Source organism: Microcebus murinus, chromosome 19 (genome assembly GCF_040939455.1).
Source record: "Microcebus murinus isolate Inina chromosome 19, M.murinus_Inina_mat1.0, whole genome shotgun sequence".
Classification (NCBI taxonomy): Eukaryota; Metazoa; Chordata; class Mammalia; order Primates; family Cheirogaleidae; genus Microcebus; species Microcebus murinus.
In genome coordinates, this window is record NC_134122.1 from 27772299 (window position 1) to 27796475 (window position 24177).

At 43.5% G+C, this 24177-nt stretch overlaps 1 pseudogene; it reads right to left on the bottom strand.

Moving 5' to 3' along the window:
- LOC105868221 (cytochrome P450 3A8-like) overlaps positions 1-24177 on the bottom strand; it is a 46168-nt pseudogene that overhangs the window by 13728 nt on the left and 8263 nt on the right.

Below are 24177 nucleotides of genomic sequence, written 5' to 3' on the forward strand. Positions count from 1 at the left end.
ACCATAGCCTTTCAGAACTACCTGCTGGATCATCTCCAATCCCACTCCCTCATGATGTGGTTATCATGTGCCAGTGATGCAGCTGGCCCTGTGCTGAGTGTGGTGGAGCCACTAAGTCAAGATAGTCCTACCTCTGAGCTCAAGGAGCTCAGGCACAGGAGGACAGCTATCCAAAGCCAGACAAACTACAGGAGAGTGTGTTGAGTGTGTATGACAAGAGGGGTGTAAACACCATGCTTCATCAGAACAAGAGTGGTATAACTAACTCATCCTAGGGACTCAAGAAAGGAGACGTTGCCTCAGCAGAGAGTCTATGCCAAGATCTGATTGATCTGGCACATTACAGAATATCAAGACCTGGTTCTGAGTCACCACGAGCATATTCTCTCCTCTACACTGTCTTCTAAGTCTCCTGAAAGGCCCATTTTCCCCAACTCCTATGATCTAGGATTGGCCTGTGGGTAGGAGCATTTCTGTAAAAGGTAAGAACTAAGAATGTTCCTAGATAAAAACAAATTGGATAACAAAATAATAGATCCCACTAAATTCATTGAGGGAGGGTCCATTATTGAGTGAGCACATGTCCCCAATCTGTGTAGGACAGGCTCAGTGTACACCTGTCTTTCCTGCATAATTCAGAAATATGTCAGGTTAGACATTAAATGACAGGATTGCTCTAAACTTATCCTTTACAGGGCCCTCTCTCTTTTGAAATTGAAGAAAGGTGAAGTGGTGGGAAGGTTTAATATTTAGTAGTCATGGTACCCTCAGTAAAATCTGAAGAGATTGAAGTTCTCCCACATTTTCCATTGTTAATCTTCTGCCCTGCCCCTGCCAGCACTCAGGTACCAAGCCATGTGACCTCCCCCCATTCCATACCCTCCGTGCCCAAAACTTTGGTACAAGCATGTTTCTTCTTCCTAAGCTACATATTTTGTCTTCCAGTACATGTAAAGAACAATTAGTCAGATTAATTACTCATGGCTCTTTTGCACACTGGAGAAGACCCTTCCCCGTTTCTTTTTTCTTTTTCTTTTTCTTTTTTTTTGAGACAGAGTCTCACTTTGTTGCCCAGGCTAGAGTGAGTGCTGTGGTGTCAGCCTAGCTCACAGCAACCTCAATCTCCTGGGCTCAAACAATCCTGCTGCCTCAGCCTCCCAAGTAGCTGGGACTACAGGCATGCACCACCATGCCCAGCTAATTTTTTCTATATATATTAGTTGGCCAATTAATTTCTTTCTATTTATAGTAGAGACAGGGTCTCACTCTTGCTCAGGCTGGTTTTGAACTCCTGACCTCGAGCATTCTGCCCGCCTCGGCTTCCCAGAGTGCTAGGATTACAGGCGTGAGCCACTGCGCCCGGCCGACCCCTCCCCATTTCTGCTGCCCTGCCTTCTCATGCAATCTGCCCCACCCCTGGAGGGTCCTTTGGAGTTGTAACACCACACCCCTGCTCTGTCTGCTCACAGGAATAACTTAACAGTGGGAACATCAGCTCCGAGGCAGGCAGCTAGAGGGTTCTATGACAGCTCAGAACCCTGAGACTGTGTTCCTACTTACTCTTTCAAGGTGACAGAGTTGCCTTTCTCTGCTTCCTGCTTCAGGTTTCTCACCAACACATCTGCATACTGGCTTATGATGGGGAACATCTAAGCATGAAACACAACACTACACATAGTTAAATCTGTACACTCAAGTCCCAGGAGGACATGGTTTTCCCTAGCATGGAGTGGTAAATTGTATTTTATAATGAATTTTGTGATGTCTCTTCTGGACATAAAGATAAAAGGCCACTTTTAGGAAGCTCAATCTTAGTGGACTACCTCCTGGAAAGGGACCATAATGTTACTTTGTCCCTGTTCCCAGATTCATTCATTTCCTAAGTAGAAGTCCTTGTATTTTCTTACCTCCTTCAGTTTTCCACTGGTGAAGGTTGGAGATAGCAATGCTCGTATTCTCTTCCATTCTTCATCTTCAGATATAGAGATGGCACTTTTCATAAATCCCACTGGAACAAAAGGCTGGAGTTCAAATCAAAAACATTTTATCCTTTATAAGTTTGTGATCTCTACAGATATAAAAATGTATTAAACAGGCACCACTTATATAACAAATATTAAGTGACTGTCTCTCAGGTGGCAGGTCCCATGCTAGTTGCTCATTGTATTATAGATTTATCCCAAATACCTACCCTCCTCTGAGCCTGTGTGTTTGTGTGTTGTCTGAGGTCTCCCAGCCACCTGGTGTGGTTTGCAGCCTCTAAATCTGAATCTCCTTTTAAATGCAAATGATTCCCTAGTGGGGAACAAGACTTGTACATCTTCCAGGGCTGTGCAGAGAAAAAAGGGACTGCTGACAGTTCACCAGGTAGCCTTGGCAGACTGTGGGTTGCATGAGACTACTTCTATCTTTACATACAGTATTACATGAACAACTTTAAAAAGGAATACCTTGAGGTAGAAATTTTTTAAAAATTGTAGATAATACATGAAAGATTATGAATGTATTTTGAAGAAATAATATAATTACTTGGACGTCCTGTTCTCTTAATTTTTTTTCACAGGGATACAGGGAAAAGAAGAGATAATTGTTTCCTATTTGGGGAATTGCTGTAAGTCCTCTGGAAGAAAAAATAAAGTGGTAGGTCTGAATCTACATGCTGTTCAGACTTACTATACAGCTACTGTAATCAAGAAAGTATGGTACTGGATGAGGGATAGATACAGTGATCAATGGAATAGAATAGACATTGAGAAATAGGCACACACAAAGAGGTCCAAATCATTTTTAATACACGTGTAACAAGCAATTCAATGGAGGGAGGACAGCCTTTCCAAAATGGTGTTGGAAAAACTGGACAGCCATAGGCCACAAGAAATGGACCCAGAGCTAAACCTCATGCTTTATAGAAAAATTTCCAGAAAAATAGATCATAGACCTAACTGTAAAGCATCCAACTATACAACCTTTAGAAAAGGCCACAATAATATCGGAGGGCTGAGGAAGAAATTTCAGACTTGACACCAAATGTACCAATCATGAGAGAAAAAATTTATGAACTGGCCTACTCAAAGCTAAAAAATGGCCGGGCGCTGTGGCTCACGCCTGTAATCCTAGCTCTTGGGAGGCCGAGGCGGGCGGATTGCTCAAGGTCAGGAGTTCAAAACCAGCCTGAGCAAGAGCGAGACCCCGTCTCTACTATAAATAGAAAGAAATTAATTGGCCAACTGATATATATATAAAAAATTAGCCGGGCATGGTGGCGCATGCCTGTAGTCCCAGCTACCCGGGAGGCTGAGGCAGAAGGATCACTCGAGCCCAGGAGTTTGAGGTTGCTGTGAGCTAGGCTGACGCCACGGCACTCACTCTAGCCTGGGCAACAAAGCGAGACTCTGTCTCAAAAAAAAAAAAAAAAAAAAAAAGCTAAAAAATGTTTGCTGTGATACAAGCTCTGCTAAGAGAAAAAGACAAGCTACACATCATGACTGTAGAAGAACAGCAGCAGTGACACTCATGGTGATGGAGGTCTTCTGTGTCATCATCGTGCTGGTGGTTACGCAAATCTATGAATGTGATAAAGTTGCATAGAGCTACACATACACATCCACAAAGATGGGGCAACATAATACTTAGGAAATCTGAAAAATCTCTGTGGATAAAATCAATGTCAATTTCCTGTAACTATAGTGATAGGAGTATACTAGGTTTATACCGATGCAAAATGTTACCATTGGGGGACACAGGATGAAGTGTACATGGAAACTCCCTGTACCATTTTTTGACAACTTCCTGTGAATCGACCAGTATTTCAAAATAAAAATTTAATAAATAAAAATATAAAGCTATAAAGTTAAAACATGGATGCGTACCTGCTGGTTTGTGAAGACAGAGTAACACTCTTTCACTAGCACTGTTTTGATCATGTTGGGATCCGTGATAGCTAACACAGGCCATTGACCTTCATACACCCTGTGTCAGGACAACAAAGCTGATTAGACTCTACAAGCCTAATTCTGCAGCTGCAGCCACACCCAGGAATCCAGACTTTGATCCTGACATTACATAATCCACACTCCAGTTGTACCATACACAGCAACATTAGGTCCTAGTTCAAGTTAGAGTAGGACACACAGCAAGGTTCTGACCACAGAAGCCCCTGGAGTCTTCACAGAATGAAGGGAAATGTGGCTTAAGTGGGGAAGACACATTTAAATACAAAATAGCTCTTCTACAAGATCATGGTGAGAAATAACAGGAAATCTTTTGTTCTGAGGTACTATGGAAGAGGGGAAACCTTCTCCCACTTGCTTGTAGTGTACACAGGATCACATGTATTCTGTGGCTCTCACCAAGCCCCCAGCAGCTTTGAAAAGGAAACAGCTGCTGCAGATGGATGAGGTCATCCTCAAAATCATGAAGTCGATTAGCCCACTGGGGAACATGGTGGTCTAATATATTCCATATCTCTTCTCCAAAGTTAATAGAATGGAGTAGACAAAGAAAAACTTGAATATACTTCTCTTGAAAAGTTTTCACTTAAATTTAAAAAACAACACAAAGAAAGCTCCACACTTGCAAAGAAAGGGAAAAAAACAGATTATGAATTATTTTCCAATATGTTCATCTCTATCTTCCAGCTCTTCTTTGAAAAGCATGTATTAAATGCAAAAATTTAATTTAAGAATTTGGCTTTATTGAAAAATGAATAACTGTGGGAGAGAGTTAATACCATGCATTTATGAGCACATGTTAGAGCAGTCTGAAATGATGCCCTTCGTGCAATTGAAGGTAACCTAAGGTAGGAAAAAAGGAGAAGAGGTGAAAAGTCAGACACTGGACAAAATGTGATGCTGGGAGTCCCTGGGCCATCAAGCCTTGAGAAAAGTGGTCACCTGCAACGTTCTCAGCTTCATTGAGACTGCAGACCTCAATACCTGGTGACCTATGGAATTCTTGGTGGGATAAGTCTCAAATAGCTTTTCAGTAGAGAGTGTGAATGTTTTCAGAAACAAAACGGAACCACACTGATGTTATAAAAATAAATAAAAACTTACAGATCCTGGTAAGCTTATGAAGAGAGTATTCTCATGCTTCCATGGCAAAAACCAAAACTGTCACAAAATAGTCTACAGAAAGCACACCTTGCACAAAGAGCATAGTATGGTTAGAGTAAAAGTACTTCAGGGAGGACATCTGCTCAGTAACTGCCTGTCCAACCTCAGACTGGTGATCCCTTTTTATTGATCTTTGTAGCTATAGATAATGTTTTCAAAATAGTTCTGTTATCCTGCTCAGTTTTCCCTTTAACAACCTTTTTCTTCCTTTACTTCCCTGAATAGGCACATAGTTTGCATAGCATGCACATTTCCATTGGAATGCTTTACTCCCAAATAAATATATTTTTCCTTTCAGAGAGCCTCTCTCTGTTTTGTCGGTTGACAGCGGCTTCATCCCAAGAGACTCTGGGCTGAGATTGTGCTTCGTATGTGGGGTGTATCATCCAGAACACTCACCCCCACACGTTCCCATACTTTTTATAACATTCTTCATCAAATTTCCAAAATCTCTGGGAAGAGAAACAAAATAAAATACAATTGTTATTTTAAATATACTCAATCCTCCCTCTAATGGGGCAAAAAAAAGTGAAACCTGAAGACATCAGGGTATGTTTCACTGGAAGTTAGAGGAAACCTTTTGTTCAGAGATGTTCAGGGGAATGGGGGGATATAGAGGAAATAATTGCAATGGATGATTTAATGTCACTCTTGAATTTTCTCCAAATATTGTAGATACAGAATGATTTACCCTTGTTTATCAATACTATACAACTCCTCATATTTCTGAAGTGTTTTTGCACATGCACGTATTCTTTCTAATGTCTCATAACCTTCTGAATGATCACCCCCATGGGCATGTGAGGAAACTGAGGCTGAGGGAGAGTGAGCAAGTGTCTAGGGAGATGCACATTCTTTCATCTCATTCAGCATCCTTTTCATTTATCTGAGGAACTTTCTCTAGAATTCAAGTGGAATTGGTAAGTCAAGGACATCAAGAACCTCTTTGGTCTACAGATTTATCTCAGTCTAAGGCATGTTGAGTGAGAAAATCAGTAACGAGTGACTGAGGAAATGGCAAAATGTCCTTGCCTCCTGTTGTCCAATTGAAAATGGAAAAGATCAGGAAATGCAGCTTCTTCACATAGGACAAATTACTACACTTGCTGCAAGTCCTCACTTCTGCAGCTTAAAAACTAATCTTCCTGGTGCTATGTTTCAGTTGTGATATTATCACTGAGTGAAAGAATGTCCCACAAATATGGATCTTGGGATACACTTAGTAAAGCATTGATCTGAGCAAGGTGAACAGTGTATTATGGCTTTTGCAGAGGGAAAAATATGGAATCTTAGGCTGTATTTAGGCAAGAAATACTTGAGTTGGGAGAATTAGAATCTGAGCAAGAAGCCTGAGGTGTGTGGGAAATGAAATCGGGGCCAGAGACCAGCCTGTACACAGGCTTTGCTGGTCACCTCATGGGTGTGAGCTGATGACTTTATGTTCAGGGGCCAGGCCCTGGGTGAAGAATTAGCCCCAGTGGCTTGCCCAAAACTCACAGTTCTCATCACACTTATAGTACAATTAATTTAAATTCTTGGTAATTTTTTTTTTTCATACAATGTCTTGCTCTGTTGCCCTCACTAAAGTGTGGTGGTGTCAACCTAGCTCACAGCAACCTGAAATTCCAGGACTCAAGAAATCCTATTCCCTCAGCATCCCTCATAGCTGGGACTACAGGAGCACACCACCATGCCTGGCTAATTTTTTTCTATTTTTCACTTTTGCTCACACTAGTCTCGAAATCCTGACCTCAACGGACCCTCCAACCTAGCCTCTCAGAGTGCTGGGATTATGAGTCTGATACACCAGGCCCGACCAATTCTTCAGAATTTTGTCAACTCATCTCCTTTCTACACATTTTGCAAACATGAGTCTGCTTTTTTTAAAACAAAACAAAACAAAACAAAGTTCATTTCATGCCTAAATATCTGAAGTCAATGGACAACCAACACCTTGTCTCAGTTATATCCACTCCCTGCTCAGACTCACCCAGAGGGTGCCCCCTTCAAGGAAAAGAAACAAAGGAGAACCTCTTGTTCTGCCTGGTAAAGTTCCAAAATATACCATGGAAAGCAAAATCTAGGGTACAACTATGAAGTACCCAGAGTGAATTTAGCAGTTCTTGAGATAATTCAAGTAGGTGCAAATTACTCCATGAATACAAGGGCTGAAGTTTCCAAGCTGTGCAGAAGTAAGGGAAACAAGGCTACTCAATTGCTCTTGCTAAACAAGAAAGTTTGAAAATGAAGCACACAGCTTAATGAGCTACTACTGAGGGTCTCCCTTCCTGCATTTCTCCTAATAGTAAGTATGACTGTACCTCCCTGTGAATATACACTAGACAAAAAGACTTTGCTACCAAAGTCTCAACATGAAGCCCTGAACATTAGGTCTAGGACTGACTGTTCAGAGATCTGGGCTGTTCAGCTGAGCCCAACCTGAGGCTCCCAAGAGAAGATAACAGACCCCTAGGGTGAACCTGGCTATCCCCTGGGGTATATACATCATTTCTGAAGCGTCAAACATCAGAAAGGAGGGACATTTTTTCCCAATGGAATAAGCTGTTGTTTGCAATCATAAGAAGCAAAAGAGAGAGTTAAAAAAAACCCCAGTTTGCAGTAAGATAGAACATGTTCCACAACAGGCAAAGGTGTGGGCCCAGGAATTCTCAGCTTCTTAAACAGTCCATGTGAATGAGTCTTATATCTATAAAGTGAAAGAGAAAGCCAAGTAACAGGGATTGTGGTTTTATAGATATGGGAGCTTTCCTGTCACTGACTAAGGAACTGCAGTGGCCAATACAGAGAAGTCCTGCCTAGCCAATACCTAACATCTGCAACACCAACAGCAACATTCACCCATCATCTTCTTTCCTACCTCCTGAAAGTCAGAATGATCAGCTTAAAGGAACTGAAATCTTTAGGGTTCTAATCCTGGTATGAATGCTTTATAAATGTCCCCCAGATTGAATGCTCCTTGAGTGGTTCAGACTGGAATTCTTCCAGGGTTTTCATTCTCTTATATCCATCATTTAGTAAATTAGCTCTTCTATGATTTGGAAATTCTAGTTCTCATAGAAAAGGTGCAAATTATTTTTTTTCTGCTCTGATGATGTGTTTTTGTGTGAGTGCATGCGCTCAATCACAGAAGGTCACCAATAGTCTATGGTGACACTGCTCTTATAGTTGGCTCTGACGGTTATACTTTCCCTTCCCTCTAAAATCTGACCCTGTTTTCAGATCTGGCTCTTTGTAACACTGCCTTCATAGGAGGTCTTAGAGGAGTCACAGTGTTCTTATTTTTATGGAATGACAACAGTGTTCAAAGCTTCCACTGGACATGTAGAAAAGTGAGCACTTGGAGGAGAGAAAAATAGTGGAGTAAAGGTAACCCTCGGATTCTTGCTCCCAGAGAAAGAGGCATAGATCTTGGTCTCCCACACATGAGTGGATCTCTCCCCCACAAGAAGAGCATTGTGAATCAGCAGAAGTTCAGCATGTGACCCTCAAAAATGGACAAAACCAGGTGAACGGGAGATAAGATCGTGTTTCCTGGACAGTGCAAAACAAACAATAGGGCATAGAGTGTGGGAGGGCACTGGCCTACCAGGCCGGAGAGTGAAGTGTGATCAGACCCACAGGAGAACTTATTGCTTCCCTATTGACCTCCACAACCACTCAGCCAGGGATCTGCCTGAAGTTGGTGCAAAATTGTGGCAGGAGTAGTGGGTGCTGTAGAGTGGTCATTAATGGAAAGCACCATGAACTCCCGGAGCTCCGTGCTAGGACGGCACCAAGTGGGGAGGAAACCATTCTGATCTGCTAGGGGAGGCAGTTAGATATCTTGCCTCTGGTAACCAGTGGGGCCAGTCCTACAGAGGTGATCACTAAGTCAGGGACTCTAAGCTGGAACCACCTCAGGGTGACTAGGACTCAGGCGAATAGGCCAGCCCAGGGTCGGCCAGTAAGAGCATGAGAGCTATGGCTGAACAGGCGTGAGTCGGTGGGAAGGGGGCATAAAGGAGGCAACGGGGCTTCCTAATGACCCAGCTCCCCAATCTGGCACCTGCCATTTCCTGAACAGTCGCCCCCTAGTGCTGGTACTCTGCAAGTGGGCAGGTGGTCACCACTGTGGGGATCCACAGCCCAGCCACCATGGTGTGATATGGTGTGGCAGGCAGATCCCCTCCCCCACCCCACAGACTGTCCTGAGAAATTCTGCCCTTATACAATCTATGATCAACTAGCCAGTCCTGCCTTGATCAAGGAACTGTAAACTCTAGTACTGAGAAGTCTAATGCCAAGGGGAGTTACAGCCACTGGGGTGCCTGGGTGTAGGGCAGACCAGGGTGCTACCTCCTCCCCCTATCCTGCATCTTTCGAGCCAAAAGCAGTAGGCTCTACCCCTAGAGACAGGATGAGACAAGAAAAGCCACTGTTTTCCTGATCTAGGGTGAATCTGCTGGGCCTTGGCACAGATCAATAGCTGATAGCCTAATGACTTTGCTATCCAGAACAGTTTAGGTCACCCAGTCGATCAAAACGCTGGGGCTGGATCTCCTCCCCAGGTCAGCTGCCCATAGTCAGGGCCATGGTCAAGGAACAAATCCCCTGCAAGTGGCTACAATAGACTCCACAAAGAACCCCTCCCATCAGGGGTAGCCTCCCAAGTGTGGTGGAAGAGCTCCCTCCAGTGGCAGATCAAGAAAACATAGAAGGGAGGATGCCCAGGTTGCCTCCTTCATATATCACCCACAGAAATAGTGCATACATAGAGTCTGTTACCTATCATATGAAAAAACAACAGATGATCCAGATGGAGAGGGCTCAGCGAAAGAATTCTGGAACTATGAAGAATCAAATGGAAAACACTGCCCCAAAGAGATACACCAGCTCTCACACAATGGATATTAACCAAACTCAAAACACTAAAGTGACAGAATTTCAAAATTGGATTGTAAGAAAGCTCAATGATATGCAAGAAAAAATAGATAACCAACACAAAGAAAGCACACACAAAAATCCAGTACTTGGAAGAAAAATTCTCTAAGGAAATAGAGATCTTAAAGAAAAATCAATCCAATCTCCTGGAAATAAAGAATATATTCAGGGAACAACAAAACACAGTGGAAAGCCTCAAAAATAGGGTGGACCAAACAGAAGAAAGAATCTCAGAGATTGAAGATAACACCTTCAAATGAAATAAATTAATCACAGAGATAGAGCAGAAAAATAAGAGACATGAGTAAAGCTTACAAGAATTGTGGGATTATATGAAGAAATATAACCTGAGGCTCTTCTGGATTCCAGAAGGGGAGGAAGAAAAAACTCAAGGGTTGGATAAGCTATTTGAAGATATAATTGAGGAAAATTTCCCAGGTCTTGCTAAAAAGCTAGACATCCAAGTACAAGAAGCTCAAAGGACCCCTGGGAATACAATGCAAACAGAGAGGAAACACGGCAACACATAGTCATCAGACTGACCAAAATATCAATAAAATAGACCCTTCTACAAACTGTAAGGCCAAAGAAGCAGGTTACATACAAAGGATTCTAGTAATGCCAGACTTCTCTACTGAAACCTTATAAGCAAGGAGACACTGGGGCCCCATTCTCACTCTTCTGAAACAAAATAATGCCCAGCCTAGAAGCTTGTACCCCGCCAAACTAAGTTTTATGTATGAAGGAGAAATAAAGACATTCCCAGATAAGCCAAGACTGAGGGAATGCACCAAGATAAGATCAGCCCTACAAGAAGTACTCAAAACAGTGTTACACACGGATCAGCATAATAATACTCATGAACGTAAAAACACTCAAAACCTAAAGATTAAAGGGAAGATATCACAATAGCTCAAGAGAGAAAACAAAGCAACAATGTCCAACCCAACAGAATGAACAGTAATCTGCTCTAACTATCAGTTCTCTCAATAAATGTGAATAGCTTTTAACTCCCCACTCAAGAGACATATGCTGGCTGAATGGACAAAAAATACAAGCCAAGTATATTCTGTCTTCGGGAAACACACCTAACATGCAAGGATGCATATAGACTAAAAGAAAAGGGGTGGAGATCAGTATTTCAAGCAAGCGGAAGCCTAAAGAAGGCTGGCATGGCAGTTCTGATTTCAGATAACTTAGTTTTCAAACCAAAAAAAGTAGTGAAAGACAAAGAGGGTCATAATATAATGGTGAAGGGTACAGTTCAACAAAAAGATATAACAATTTAAAATATATATGCACCCAACTTAGGTGCATCCAGATTCATAAAGCAAATCTTACTGAATCTAAGCAAATTGATAAACAGCAACCCCATAACAGCTGAAGATTTCAACACCCCACTGACTGCACAGGACAGATCCTCCAAACAGAAAATTAATAAAGAAACAATGGACCTAAACAAAACTCTAGAACAATTGGGTCTGACTGACATTTACAGGACATTTTATCCCAAATCCACTGAATATATGTTCTTCTCATCAGCTCATGGGACATTCTCTAAGATTGATCATATCCTGGGACACAAAGCAAGTCTCAAAAAATTTAAAAAAATAGAAAGTATACCCTATATCTTCTCAGATCACAGTAGAATAAAAGTAGAAATCAACCCTAACAGAAACTCACATTTCTACACAAAAATGTGGAAATTAAACAACCTTCTGCTAAATGATTATGTCATAAATGAGGAAATCAAGATGGAAATTAAAAAATTCTTTGAACTTAATGACAATGGAGAGACAAATAATCAAAACCTCTGGGACACAGCTAAAGCAGTACTGAGAGGAAAGTTTATTTCCATAAATACCTATATCCAAAAGTCAGAAAGATCACATAGACAGTTTAATGAATCGACTCAAAGAGCTGGAAAAAGAAGAACAGACCACTCCCAAATTAAGCAGAAGAAGTGAAATTAACAAGATCAAATCAGAACTAAATGAAATTGACAACAGGGAAACTATACAGAAAATTAATAAAACAAAAAGTTGTTCTTTGAAAAACTAAGTAATATTGACACACCTTTGGCTAGGCTAATGAAAAGCAGAAAAGAGAAATCTCTAATAAGCTCCATCAGGAACAAAAAAGGAGGTATAACAACCGATCCCACAGAGATACAAGATATAATCTATGAATACTACAAAAGACTTTATGCACACAAAATGGAAAATGAGGAGGAAATGGACACATTTTTAGAAACTCACAGCCTCCCTAGGTTCAACCAGGAAGAAATAGAAGTCCTGAACAGACCAATATCAAGAGCTGAAATAGAAACAGCAATTTAAAAGCTTCCTAAAAAGAAAAGTCTCAGCCCAGATGGTTTCACACCTGAATTTTACCACACTTACAAAGAAGAGCTGGTGCCTATCCTGCAGAAATTATTCCTCAACACTGAAAAGGATGGAATCCTTCCAGAGTCATTTTACCAAGCCAACATTACTTTAATTCCCAAACCAGGAAAGGATGCAACAAAGAAAGAAAACTACAGACCAATATCCTTTATGAATATAGATGCAAAAATTCTCAACAAAATCATAGCTAACCAAATCCAGGTGTTTATTAAGAAAATAATCCATCATGACCAAGTTGCTTCATCCCAGGGATGCAGGGATGGTTCAACATACGCAAATCTATAAATGTAATTCACCACATAAACAGAAGCAAAAATAAAGACCATATGATCCTCTCAATAGATGCAGAAAGAGCATTTGACAAAATTCAACACCCTTTCATGATACGAACACTTAATAAAATAAGCATAGAAGGGGCATACCTAAAAATGAGCCATATATGACATACAAACTGTATATATGTGTATAAACATATATATGTGTCATATATATGTCATATATATGACACACCCACAGCCAACATCATACTGAATAGGGAAAAATTGAAAGCATTTCCACTTAGAACTGGAACCAGGCAAGGTTGTCCACTATCTCTACTTCTATCGAACATAGTGCTGGAGGTCCTGGCTATAGCAATCAGACATGAAAGTGGAATTAAAGGTATCCAAATGGGGGCAGAAGAGATCAAACTCTCACTCTTTGCTGATGATATGATATTATATTTAAAAAGTCCCAAGGATTCAACCAAGAGACTCCTGGAATTGATAAATGAATTTAGTAAAGTCTCAGGATACAAAATCAATACACAGAAATCAGAGGCATTCTTATATGCCAATAACAGTCAAATTGAGAACCAAATCAAAGACTCAATACTCTTCACAATAGCAACAAAGAAAATAAAGTACCTAGGAATATACTTAACAAAGGAGGTAAAAGACCTCTACAGGGAGAACTATGAAACACCGAGGAAGGAAATATCAGAGGACGTAAACAGATGGAAATCCATACCATGCTTGTGGGTCAGCAGAATCAACATTGTTAAAATGTCTATACTACCCAAACTGATCTACAGAGTCAATGCAATTCCTATTAAAATACCAACATCATGTTTCACAGATATAGAAAAAATAATTACACGCTTTGTTTGGAAGCAGAGAAGACCCTGCATATGAAAAGCAATTCTAGGGAATAAAACAAGATGAGAGGTATCAATATGCCAGATTTCAAACTATACTACAAAGCACTAATAATTAAATCAGTTTGGTATTCACACAAAAATAGGAATATTGACCAGTGGAACAGAACTGAGAACCCTGATATAAAACCATCTTCATATATCCATCTAATCTTTGACAAAACAGACAAAAACATTCGCTGGGAAAAAGAATCCTTATTCAATAAGTGGTGCTGGGAAAACTGGACAGCCATTTGTAGAAGGCTGAAGCAGGATCCACACCTTTCATCTTTCACAAAAATCAACTTATGCTGGATAACAGACTTAAACCTAAGGTATGAAACCATTAGAATTCTAGAGGAAAATGTTGAAAACACTCTCCTAGACATTGGCCTAGGCAAAGAATTTATGATGAATAAGGCAGGGGTCCTCAAACTCTTTAAACAGAGGGCCAGTTCACTGTCCCTCAGACCGTTGGAGGGCCATTGGAGAGTGCAGTGCATATTCCACTCGTGCACTGTCGGCCTGGGACGAGTTGGCTGCTAAGCAGGACAAGCAGCGGTGGCAAAAACACCCAGTGGGACGGATAAATGTCCTGAGGGCTGCATGTGGTTCGTGGGCCGTAGTTTGAGGATGTCTGTCCTAAGGCAATCACAGCAGCAACAAAAATAAATAAGACCTGATCAAACTTAAAAGCTTCTGCACAGCCAAAGAAACAGTCATGAGAGCAAACAGACAACATACATAATGTGAGAAAATTTTCGCATCCTACACATCTGATAAGGGGCTGATAACTAGAATCTACTTAGAACTCATGAAAATCAGCAAGAAAAAATCAAACAACCCTGTCAAAAAGTGGGCAAAGAACACGAACAGAAACTTTTCAAAAGAAGACAGAATAATGGCTAACAAACATATGAAAAAATGTTCAACATCTCTAATCATCAGGGAAATGCAAATGAAAACTGCAATGAGATATCACTTATCACCAGTAAGAATGGCCTTTATCAAAAAGTCCCCAAATAATAAATGTTGGCGTGGATGCAGAGAGATAGGAACACTGCTACACTGCTGGTGGGACTACAAACTGGTTCAACCTCTGTGGAAAGCAATATGGAGATACCTTAAAGCAATACAAGTAGATCTACCATTTGATCCAGCAATCCCATTACTGGGCATCTACCCAAAAGAGCAAAGAACACTCTACAAAAAAGATACCTGCACTCGAATGTTTATAGCAGCACAATTCACAATTGCAAAGCTGTAGAAACAACCCAAGTGCCCATCAATACATGAGTAGTAATAAAATGTGGTATATGTATACCATTCAGTTCTAAGAAACAATGGTGATATAGCACATCTTGTATTTTCCTGGATAGAGCTGAAACCCATGCCACTAATTGAAGTATCATAAGAATGGAAAAACAAACACCACATATACTCACCAGCAAATTGGTATTAACTTATCAGAACCTAAGTAGACACATAGGAATTACATTTATTGGGTACTGGGCAGGTGGGAGGGGGGAGGAGGGGATGGGTATATACATACCTAATGAATGAGATGTGCACCATCTGGGGGACTGTCACGCTTGAAGCTCAGACTTGTGTGTGTGTGTGTGTGGGCAAGGGCATTCTTTGAAACCTTAAAATTTGTACCTCCATAATATGCTGAAATTTAAAAAAGCGAGCACTTTTTATCTATACCCAAGTGTCTGTGATCAGATCATCTGGTTAACTTGAGCTATAGGGAAGAATGGTTGACCTGCATGTTCCCAGAATGACATTCTGCGGAGAAACCAATGACTACAGAACCTATTCCAGGCCCTTCCTCCCCTTGTGGAATGTGGTCCTACAACAGGTGATCCCTGAGAAGCACAGGGCCAGGCACACTCATTGTTCCCAGGTGGCCAATTACAAAGCAGTCATTTTTTTTTTTTTGACACAGAGTCTCGCTTGTTGCCCAGGCTATAGTGAGTGCCGTGGCGTCAGCCTAGCTCACAGCAACCTCAAACTCCTGGGCTCAAGCAATCCTCCTGCCTCAGCCTCCCGAGTAGCTGGGACTACAGGCAGGTGCCACCATGCCCGGCTGATTTTTATATATATATATTAGTTGGCCAATTAATTTCTTTCTATTTATAGTAGAGACGGGGTCTCACTCTTGCTCAGGCTGGTTTCGAACTCCTGATCTCGAGCAATCTGCCCGCCTCGGCCTCCCAGAGTGCTAGGATTACAGGCGTGAGCCACCGTGCCTGGCCTCAAAGCAGTCATTTTATTGCCTCTGCATATCAACTCCTCTGTAGGAAAATCCCTTAACGCTGCTGCATACATCATTGGTGTGTCATGTATGGCCTCCAAGTGGGGGTTCTGGTCCCTGCAGACCTTCCCAGTCTGGTGCTACTGAGTCATTGCAAATGGGAGGAAGTAGAGAGGCCGAAGAAAGAGCCTCTCAGGCACTGAGCTAACCATGAGGCTTCTAGGCCAAGAAGGTTGACCCTATAGAGGCAACTGAGGAAAGTGTGGCTGAGAAGTATGGTGTGTGTAAATGGTTCCACATTTCCCACAGGCACTTTTAGCTGAAAGAGAAGGGCGTTTCCTTCTTCTTTTTTTTTTTTTTTTTTTAGGGTGGAAAAACTTTTTTTTTTTATTTCGGCATATTATGGGGGTACAGATTTTAAGGTTTCAATAAATGCCCATTTCCCCCCCTTCCCCCAAAAGTCTGAGTCTCCATCATGACCATCCCCTAGATGGTGCACATCTCACTCATTATGTATGTATATACCCGCCCCCCTCCCCCCTCCCACCTGCCCAATACCCTATTACTGTAGTACCTATGTGTCCACTTAGGTGCTACTCAGTTAATACCAGTTTGCTGGAGAATATATCTGGTGCTTGTTTTTCCATTCTTGGGATACTTCACTTAGTAGTATGGGTTCCAGCTCTAACCAGGAAAATATAAGATGTGCTATATCACCATTGTTTCTTAGAGCTGAATAGTACTCCATGGTATACATATACCACATTTTATTAATCCATTCTTGGATTGATGGGCACTTGGGCTGTTTCCACAGCCTTGCAATTATGAATTGTGCTGCTATAAACATTCGAGTGCAGCTGTCTTTTTTGTAGAGTGTCATTGGATCTTTTGGGTAGATGCCCAGCAATGGGATTGCTGGATCGAATGGTAGATTCACTTGTATCGCTTTAAGGTATCTCCATATTGCTTTCCACAGAGGTTGAACTAGTTTGTAGTCCCACCAGCAGTGTAGGAGTGTTCCTCTCTCTCCGCAACCACGCCAGCATTTATTGTTTGGAGATTTTTTGATAAAGGCCATTCTCACTGGGGTTAAGTGATATCTCATTGTGGTTTTGATTTGCATTTCCCTGATGATTAGAGATGTTGAGCTTTTTTACATATGTTTGTTGGCCATTCTTCTGTCTTCTTTAGAAAAATTTCTGTTCAAGTCCTTTGCCCACTTTTTAATGGGGTTATTTGATTTTTTCTTCCTGATTTTCGTGAGTTCTAAGTATATTCTAGTTATCAGTCCCTTATCGGATGCATAGGATGCAAAAATTTTCTCCCATTCTGTAGGTTGTCTGTTTACTTTCATGACTATTTCTTTGGCTGTGCAGAAGCTTTGTAGTTTGATCATGTCCCATTTATTTATTTTTGTTGCTGCTGTGATTGCCTTTGGGGACTTCTTCATAAACTCTTTGCCCAGGCCAATGTCTAGGAGAGTGTTTCCAACTTTTTCCTCTAGAGTTCTAATAGTTTCATATCTTAGGTTTAAGTCTGTTATCCAGCGTGAGTTGGTTTTTGTGAGAGGTGAAAGGTGTGGGTCCTGTTTTAGCCTTCTACAGGTGGCTATCCACTTTTCCCAGCACCATTTATTGAAGAGGGATTCTTTTCCCCAGCGTATGTTTGTTAGAGGCAAGGACCCTCAAAGACCCTCAACTCCCCTATGACTCGTCCTACGCACGAACTTCGCCCTGGAAAATTCCAGCTATAGCTCCGAGAAGAACGCAGTCCATGACGTGCTGACCACGGAATGCTCCAGGATGTGTTGACTGCAAATGTTCCGGTTGGAGATGAGTAATCAGTCAAAAACAAGATACTGATAAGACACTGATTAGGGCTAATCAACCCAGACCCAAGCCTCATCGTCACCACTCTATGTTTTGTTTTGACTTCCTTGTTTTTGTATGCTTATAAAACCCACTAAAAATCTAAGTAAAGCAGACCTTGACAACCATTTGCTTGGTCTCGTTTCTCTCTCTCGCTCATCTCTTTCAGGCACGGTCCCCCTCGCCCCCGCGAGTAACAGAAGGTCCCGCGGGCCGGGACAAGTGGCGCCCAACGTGGGGCTCGAGGTACGGACCTTTGTCGGGTGACGCCACGGAGTGCTCTTCGGCCGAAGGAAACCCTACAGAGACCCTCGTTCTGCCGCTCACAGAGTCGACGGTCTGGTGAGTAAAATTTTACATTGTCACCCCATCGAGATGGGCCATTCATTGTCTAAGGAGGCCGTTTTTATTAAGGATCTCAAGGCCTCACTCAGAGAGAGAGGAATTAGAGTTAAGAAAAAGGATCTAGTAAAATTTTTTGTGTTCATTGATCGTGCTTGTCCTTGGTTTATTATTGGTGGACCTGAGATTCACCCACACAAATGGCAAAAAGTAGGTAGAGATTTAAACGATTTACTTCTAAGTCAGGGCCCAGATGCCGTCCCTGGATCTGTTTTTTCTTACTGGGGACTAATCAGAGATATTGTTGAAGGGGCAGATTCAGACCCCAATAAAAAACAGCTGCTCTCAGTAGCAGAATTCTGCCTCCGACCCGTGTCGCGGTCCGCTTCAAAAATGTCTTTAGAAGCGGCCGAAGGGTCGGCCCCCCCTGATAATCCTAAAAGATCAACATGCCCTTCCCCTTGCCCCTCAGTTTGTATTAATATGCCCCCTCCAGACCCATCGGTTGAGCTCCAGACATTTAGAGACGAGCCCTCGGTTAGTAGGCCAGACACCAAGGCCCTTTACCCTCCCTTACCCGAGGTTATGGCTCTTCATGCATTCAATTACCCGGTATTCAAAAAACAATCCCCCCGAGAGTCCCTCGACCCCGCCGAAGAGGCAACCCTCGGAGAGGAAGCGGTCCAATATTACGATCCCAAATGGCCGCCTCCTTACATACCCCAGATTTACGCACCTTCGTTAATACCCCCCCTTACAATGCCCTTACTTTTGCGTACCAAAGAAGACTTAAGTCAAAGGATTACGCAATTAAAGGATGTTTTACAACTTCAAAAAGAGTTTGCCCAGCTTTCCAAAGACTTGTCCTCCCTCCAAGATACGCTTAAAGATTCGGTTTTCATTAGCCACCCACGTCATGAGACCGCCCAGTCTCACGCCACCTTACATAAAAAATCCTTAAAATCCTCCCATAAAGCCCTAGCATTCCCGGTAGTTACCAGGTCTAATAGGCAAGGAGACCTTGCCGCCCCTTCTTCGAGCCAGTCCCCGCCCCAAGATTCAGATAATGAAGATACGGAAGGGAGAGAAAAGGAAAGTGATAGTGATGACCCCCCAGAGGAGGCAGTCCCGGGGCCCACTGCAGAGCCTACTGAGTTCCGCAGACTAAAACTTAAGACTTTAAAAGAATTAAATTCTGCTGTTAGGGCGTATGGGCCCAATGCACCCTTTACCTACTCCCTCCTAGAGGCAGCCTCGGGAGGCGGCTACCTGCTCCCCGGAGAATGGACCAAGCTGGTTCAGGCAGTCCTTTCTCGCGGACAGTTCCTCTCGTGGAAAGCCGATTTTCTCGACCGCTGTCAAACTACGGCTACTAATAATTTAAAAAACCTCAATTCTGCCTCTTGGACCGTTGAAAAACTTAGCGGACAAGGGAAATTTGCCACTGAACAGCGCCAAAGGGGACTCCCGATCGGGCTTTTGTCTCAGACCGCCGCAGCCGCTTTCGGCGCCTGGCGAGCACTTCCCTCTACGGGATCTATTCTCACTCCCCTGACAAAAATTACCCAGGGAGCTCAGGAGGGCTTTAGTGAATTTGTGGGCAGGCTTTTAGAGTCTGCTGAACGAACCCTCGGGCACGAGGATGAGAATAATAGGCTTATTAAACAATTGGCCTATGAAAATGCTAACAGTGCTTGCAGGGCCATCCTCAGGGGCAAACTCAAAAATAAAGACCTTAATGACATGATTAGAATGTGTAATGATGCTGACCCCTTCGCCCATAAGGTGTCGCAGGCTGTGCAGCTTGCGATCGGGGCCGCCATTCAAGGCACTGCGGCACAAAAAGGCTGTTTTAAGTGTGGTCAGCCAGGACACTTTGTGAAGCAATGCCCCTTAGCCACCTCCTCTGCTGCCCCTAACCTCAGTAGACCACCAGGCAGGCCAACCTGGCCCCCCTCCCTCTGTCCTCGCTGCAAGAGGGGATACCATTGGGCTAGTGAGTGCCGTTCTAAGACCGATGCCCTTGGAAATCCCTTGCCACCCCTTTCGGGAAACGGCCTGAGGGGCCAGCCCCAGGCCCCTTGTCCTATTCAATTTCAGTCGGCCTCAGGGAACAGCCGACAAGAGAATCCCCAGCCCCTAGACTCCTCCGAGCGACCACAGGGAGCGCAGGAGTGGACTTGTGTGCCTCCTCCGACACAATATTAAAACCTGAAGATGGTGTTCAAATTTTGCCTACTGGCTCATTTGGACCCCCACCGGCTAACATGTTCTTTTTTATTCTGGGCCGAGCCTCCTCCACCCTTGCAGGGCTCATAGTCCACCCCTCCATAGTAGATAGTGACTTTACCAGGGAGATCAACATCTTAGCCAGTGCGCTCACCGGCCCTGTGTGTGTCTCTAAGGGACAGCGCTTAGCTCAGGCATTGCCCTTGCCCCTTAATACATCCTTCCCAGCCATCGCCTCTAACCAAGGTGCTTCCTGCCCTGGCTCTTCTGATCTTTATTGGGTCCAAGCTATCACCAAAAAACGACCCACCCTGCGGTTAAAGTTAGATGGTAAACTTTTTGAAGGCCTTCTTGATTCTGGCGCCAATTCCACAGTTATTGCCCAGGACGCCTGGCCCCAATCATGGCCATTGCAGCCTTCACTTACACACTTACAAGGTATAGAACAGTCTAATAATACTCTCCAGAGCTCAAAAATTTTAACATGGGAAGACCCTGAGGGAAACAAAGGCACCACCCAACCCTTTGTAGTCCCAAACCTGCCTGTTAACTTATGGGGGCGTGATATCCTTGCACAAATGAATGTCATTATGTGCAGCCCCAATGAAGTTGTAGCCAGCCAAATGCTTACACAGGGATTCCTCCCAGGACAGGGTTTAGGTAAAGAGGGTCAGGGACTAAGAGCACCCTTAACCACCCTCCCTAAGTCAGACAGATCAGGACTAGGGTTCAAAGAACATTTTTTGTAAGGGCCATTGATCCCCCTGCACTTCAGGCAGATAAAATCACTTGGAAAAGTGACTCACCTGTCTGGATCGATCAGTGGACCCTCCCATCTAACAAGCTAGCTGCAGCTACAGCGTTGGTGCAGGAACAATTAGCTGCCGGACACATAGAGCCCTCTACTTCACCATGGAACACCCCCATTTTTGTCATTCAAAAAAGGACTGGCAAGTGGCGGCTACTACAAGACTTGCGGGCTGTTAATCAAACAATGGTTCCCATGGGGGCACTCCAGCCTGTTTGCCTTCGCCCGTAGCTATCCCCAGAGGCTACTATAAGATAGTCATTGACCTGAAAGACTGCTTTTTCTCCATACCATTGCACCCAGATGACTGTAAGCGCTTCGCCTTCAGTCTTCCGGTAGTAAATTGTATAGGACCCTCCCCGCGTTTCCACTGGCGAGTATTGCCTCAAGGCATGGCCAACAGCCCTACCCTTTGCCAAAAATATGTAGCTCAGACAATTGATTCTTTTAGAATTCAACATCCTCAACTATATATAATTCATTATATGGATGACATTCTTTTAGCCGGAGCTGACGAGGCAACCTTACATCAAGTTACTATGCAGGTTGTCTCGGCCTTACAAGCTCGAGGCCTCCGCTTGTCCCCCGAAAAGATTCAGGTCTACCCCCCTCACCTGTTCCTAGGTTTTGAATTATTCCCCAACAAGGTCCTCTCCCAAAAAGTACAGATCAGAAAAGACTCTCTTCAATGCCTTAATGATTTTCAGCGTCTTCTAGGCGACATTAATTGGCTTCGCCCATATTTAAAACTCACCACAGGACAGTTAAAACCCCTATTTGACATCCTGCAGGGAAATACTGACCCAACCTCTCCCCGCTCCCTAACTAAAGAAGGGCAGCAAGCACTCGATTTAGTCGAGCAGGCCATAAATGCCCAGGCCATTGGCTACTTCTCCCCAGATTCCCACCTGTACTTCATTGTCCTCCCCACCCCCTTTTCGCCCACGGGACTCTTCTGGCAGGGCAAGCCTCTTTTTTGGGTTCACCTATCGGCTTCCTCCCCTAAAGTCCTTCCCACCTACCCTTACTTAGTAGCTAAGATTATTCGATTGGGGCGAGAAAACTCCCTTAAGCTTTTTGGAAAAGATCCAGATATCATAATACTCCCTTACAATGCTTCCCAAATTCAGTGGCTAATACAGAATGATGATGACTGGGCAGTTAACTGTACGTCTTTCCAGGGCAAACTAGATAATCATTACCCCCCTGATAAACTAATTCAGTTCCTCTATCGGACACCTGTAATATTTCCCAAAAAAACAAGAGTCTCCCCCATTCCAGGAGCCGTCTTAGTCTTTACCGATGGATCCTCCTCAGGCACCGCGGCCTATAGCATTAATGGCCAGGTCCGCAGTTTTCCCACCAGATTCTCCTCTGCTCAACTGGTTGAGTTAGCAGCCTTAGTCGCAGTCTTCAAATACGTAGATCAGTCACCATTTAACTTGTATACTGATAGTTCTTATGTTGCTCATGCTGTCGCCACTTTAGAAACTGTGCCTCATATTCGGCCCTCCAACAATACTACTCAAATGTTCCAGCAACTACAAAGACTCATTCACTCTCGTTCTGCGCCCTTTTCTATAGGCCATATTCGCGCCCACAGTGGCCTTCCTGGGCCTCTAGTAGCTGGAAATAATCTTGTTGATCAGGCGACTCGCGTTGCAGGCGCTGTTCACAATATCACTGTTGATCCTGTCTGCGCTGCACGCCAGGCTCATGATTTACACCATCTCAACGCCCATACCCTCAGGCTTAAATTCTCCATTACTAGAGAACAGGCCAGAGAAATCGTCCGCCAATGCAGGGCTTGTTTTACCCTTCTCCCTGAGCCACACCTAAGAGTCAACCCTCGAGGCCTGATCCCTGGGGAGCTCTGGCAGATGGATGTCACTCATTACCCCCCTTTCGGAAAGCTTAAATATGTACATGTCTCTGTAGACACTTGCAGTGGATTTATCTTTGCTTCCCTACAAACAGGCGAGGCCACCCGCCACGTTATCAGCCATGTTATAGCCTGTCTCACCTCCCTCCCTCAGCCTAAAGTTATTAAGACTGACAATGGCCCGGGGTATATCAGCTCCAATTTCAAAAGTTTTTGTGCTCAGTTAGGCATCAAGCATATTACAGGCATTCCATACAACCCTCAGGGCCAAGGTATTGTAGAGAGAGCTCATCAGACGTTAAAAAATATGCTCTCCAAACTACAATCGGGAGGAGGAATTTTGTACCCTTTAACAGGTAATTCCAAAACCCTACTTAATCATGCCCTGTTCATTTTAAACTTTCTCACCTTTGACACTGCCGGTAAAACAGCTGCCGACCGCCTTTGGCACCCATCCACCACAGATACTTATGCACAGGCCTTATGGAAAGAGCCGCTTACAGGCAAATGGCTGGGGCCTGACCCTGTCCTCATATGGGGAAAAGGACATGCCTGCATCTATGATACCCAGGCAGGAAACGCCAGATGGCTACCAGAGAGAGCGATTAAGTTATATAACCCACCCAGGGAATCCCCTGAGAAGAATTTTTAATTCTGTTCTCTTCCAGAACTACAATGACTCCCCGAAAAAAGGTGCTGCCTCTCCTATGCCTGATTCTAGTCGTGACCAAGAGCACCATCGCAACCAACATCCATCAGATCTACAACTATACATGGCAGTAGACGCAGCCACACAAAAATCGGTCTCCGTGCTTCACCAACGGCTAGAACAAAGAGGCTCCAGAGAAGACCTCCATACAGAGTCTCCCCATTCAGCCATAGAGGGTTTAAATTTCTCAGACCTTGCCTCAGACATGGAACGCAGTTGGTTCCAAAGGCTGTGGAGACGCCCATGACGGGATTATCGCGATGCCGTGTACCAGGTGCACACCCCGCCAGCTGTGAGGTAACTCCATGACGGGAATATTGTAGGTCCATGCCCGGGGGCACACTTCATAATTAGAAGTGCCGGAGCTGGATGCCACCTACATAGCCTAAGACAGAGGCCTCACCTTCACATTAATCGCCAGATCTTATATTTGGGGTGCTGGTCGCGG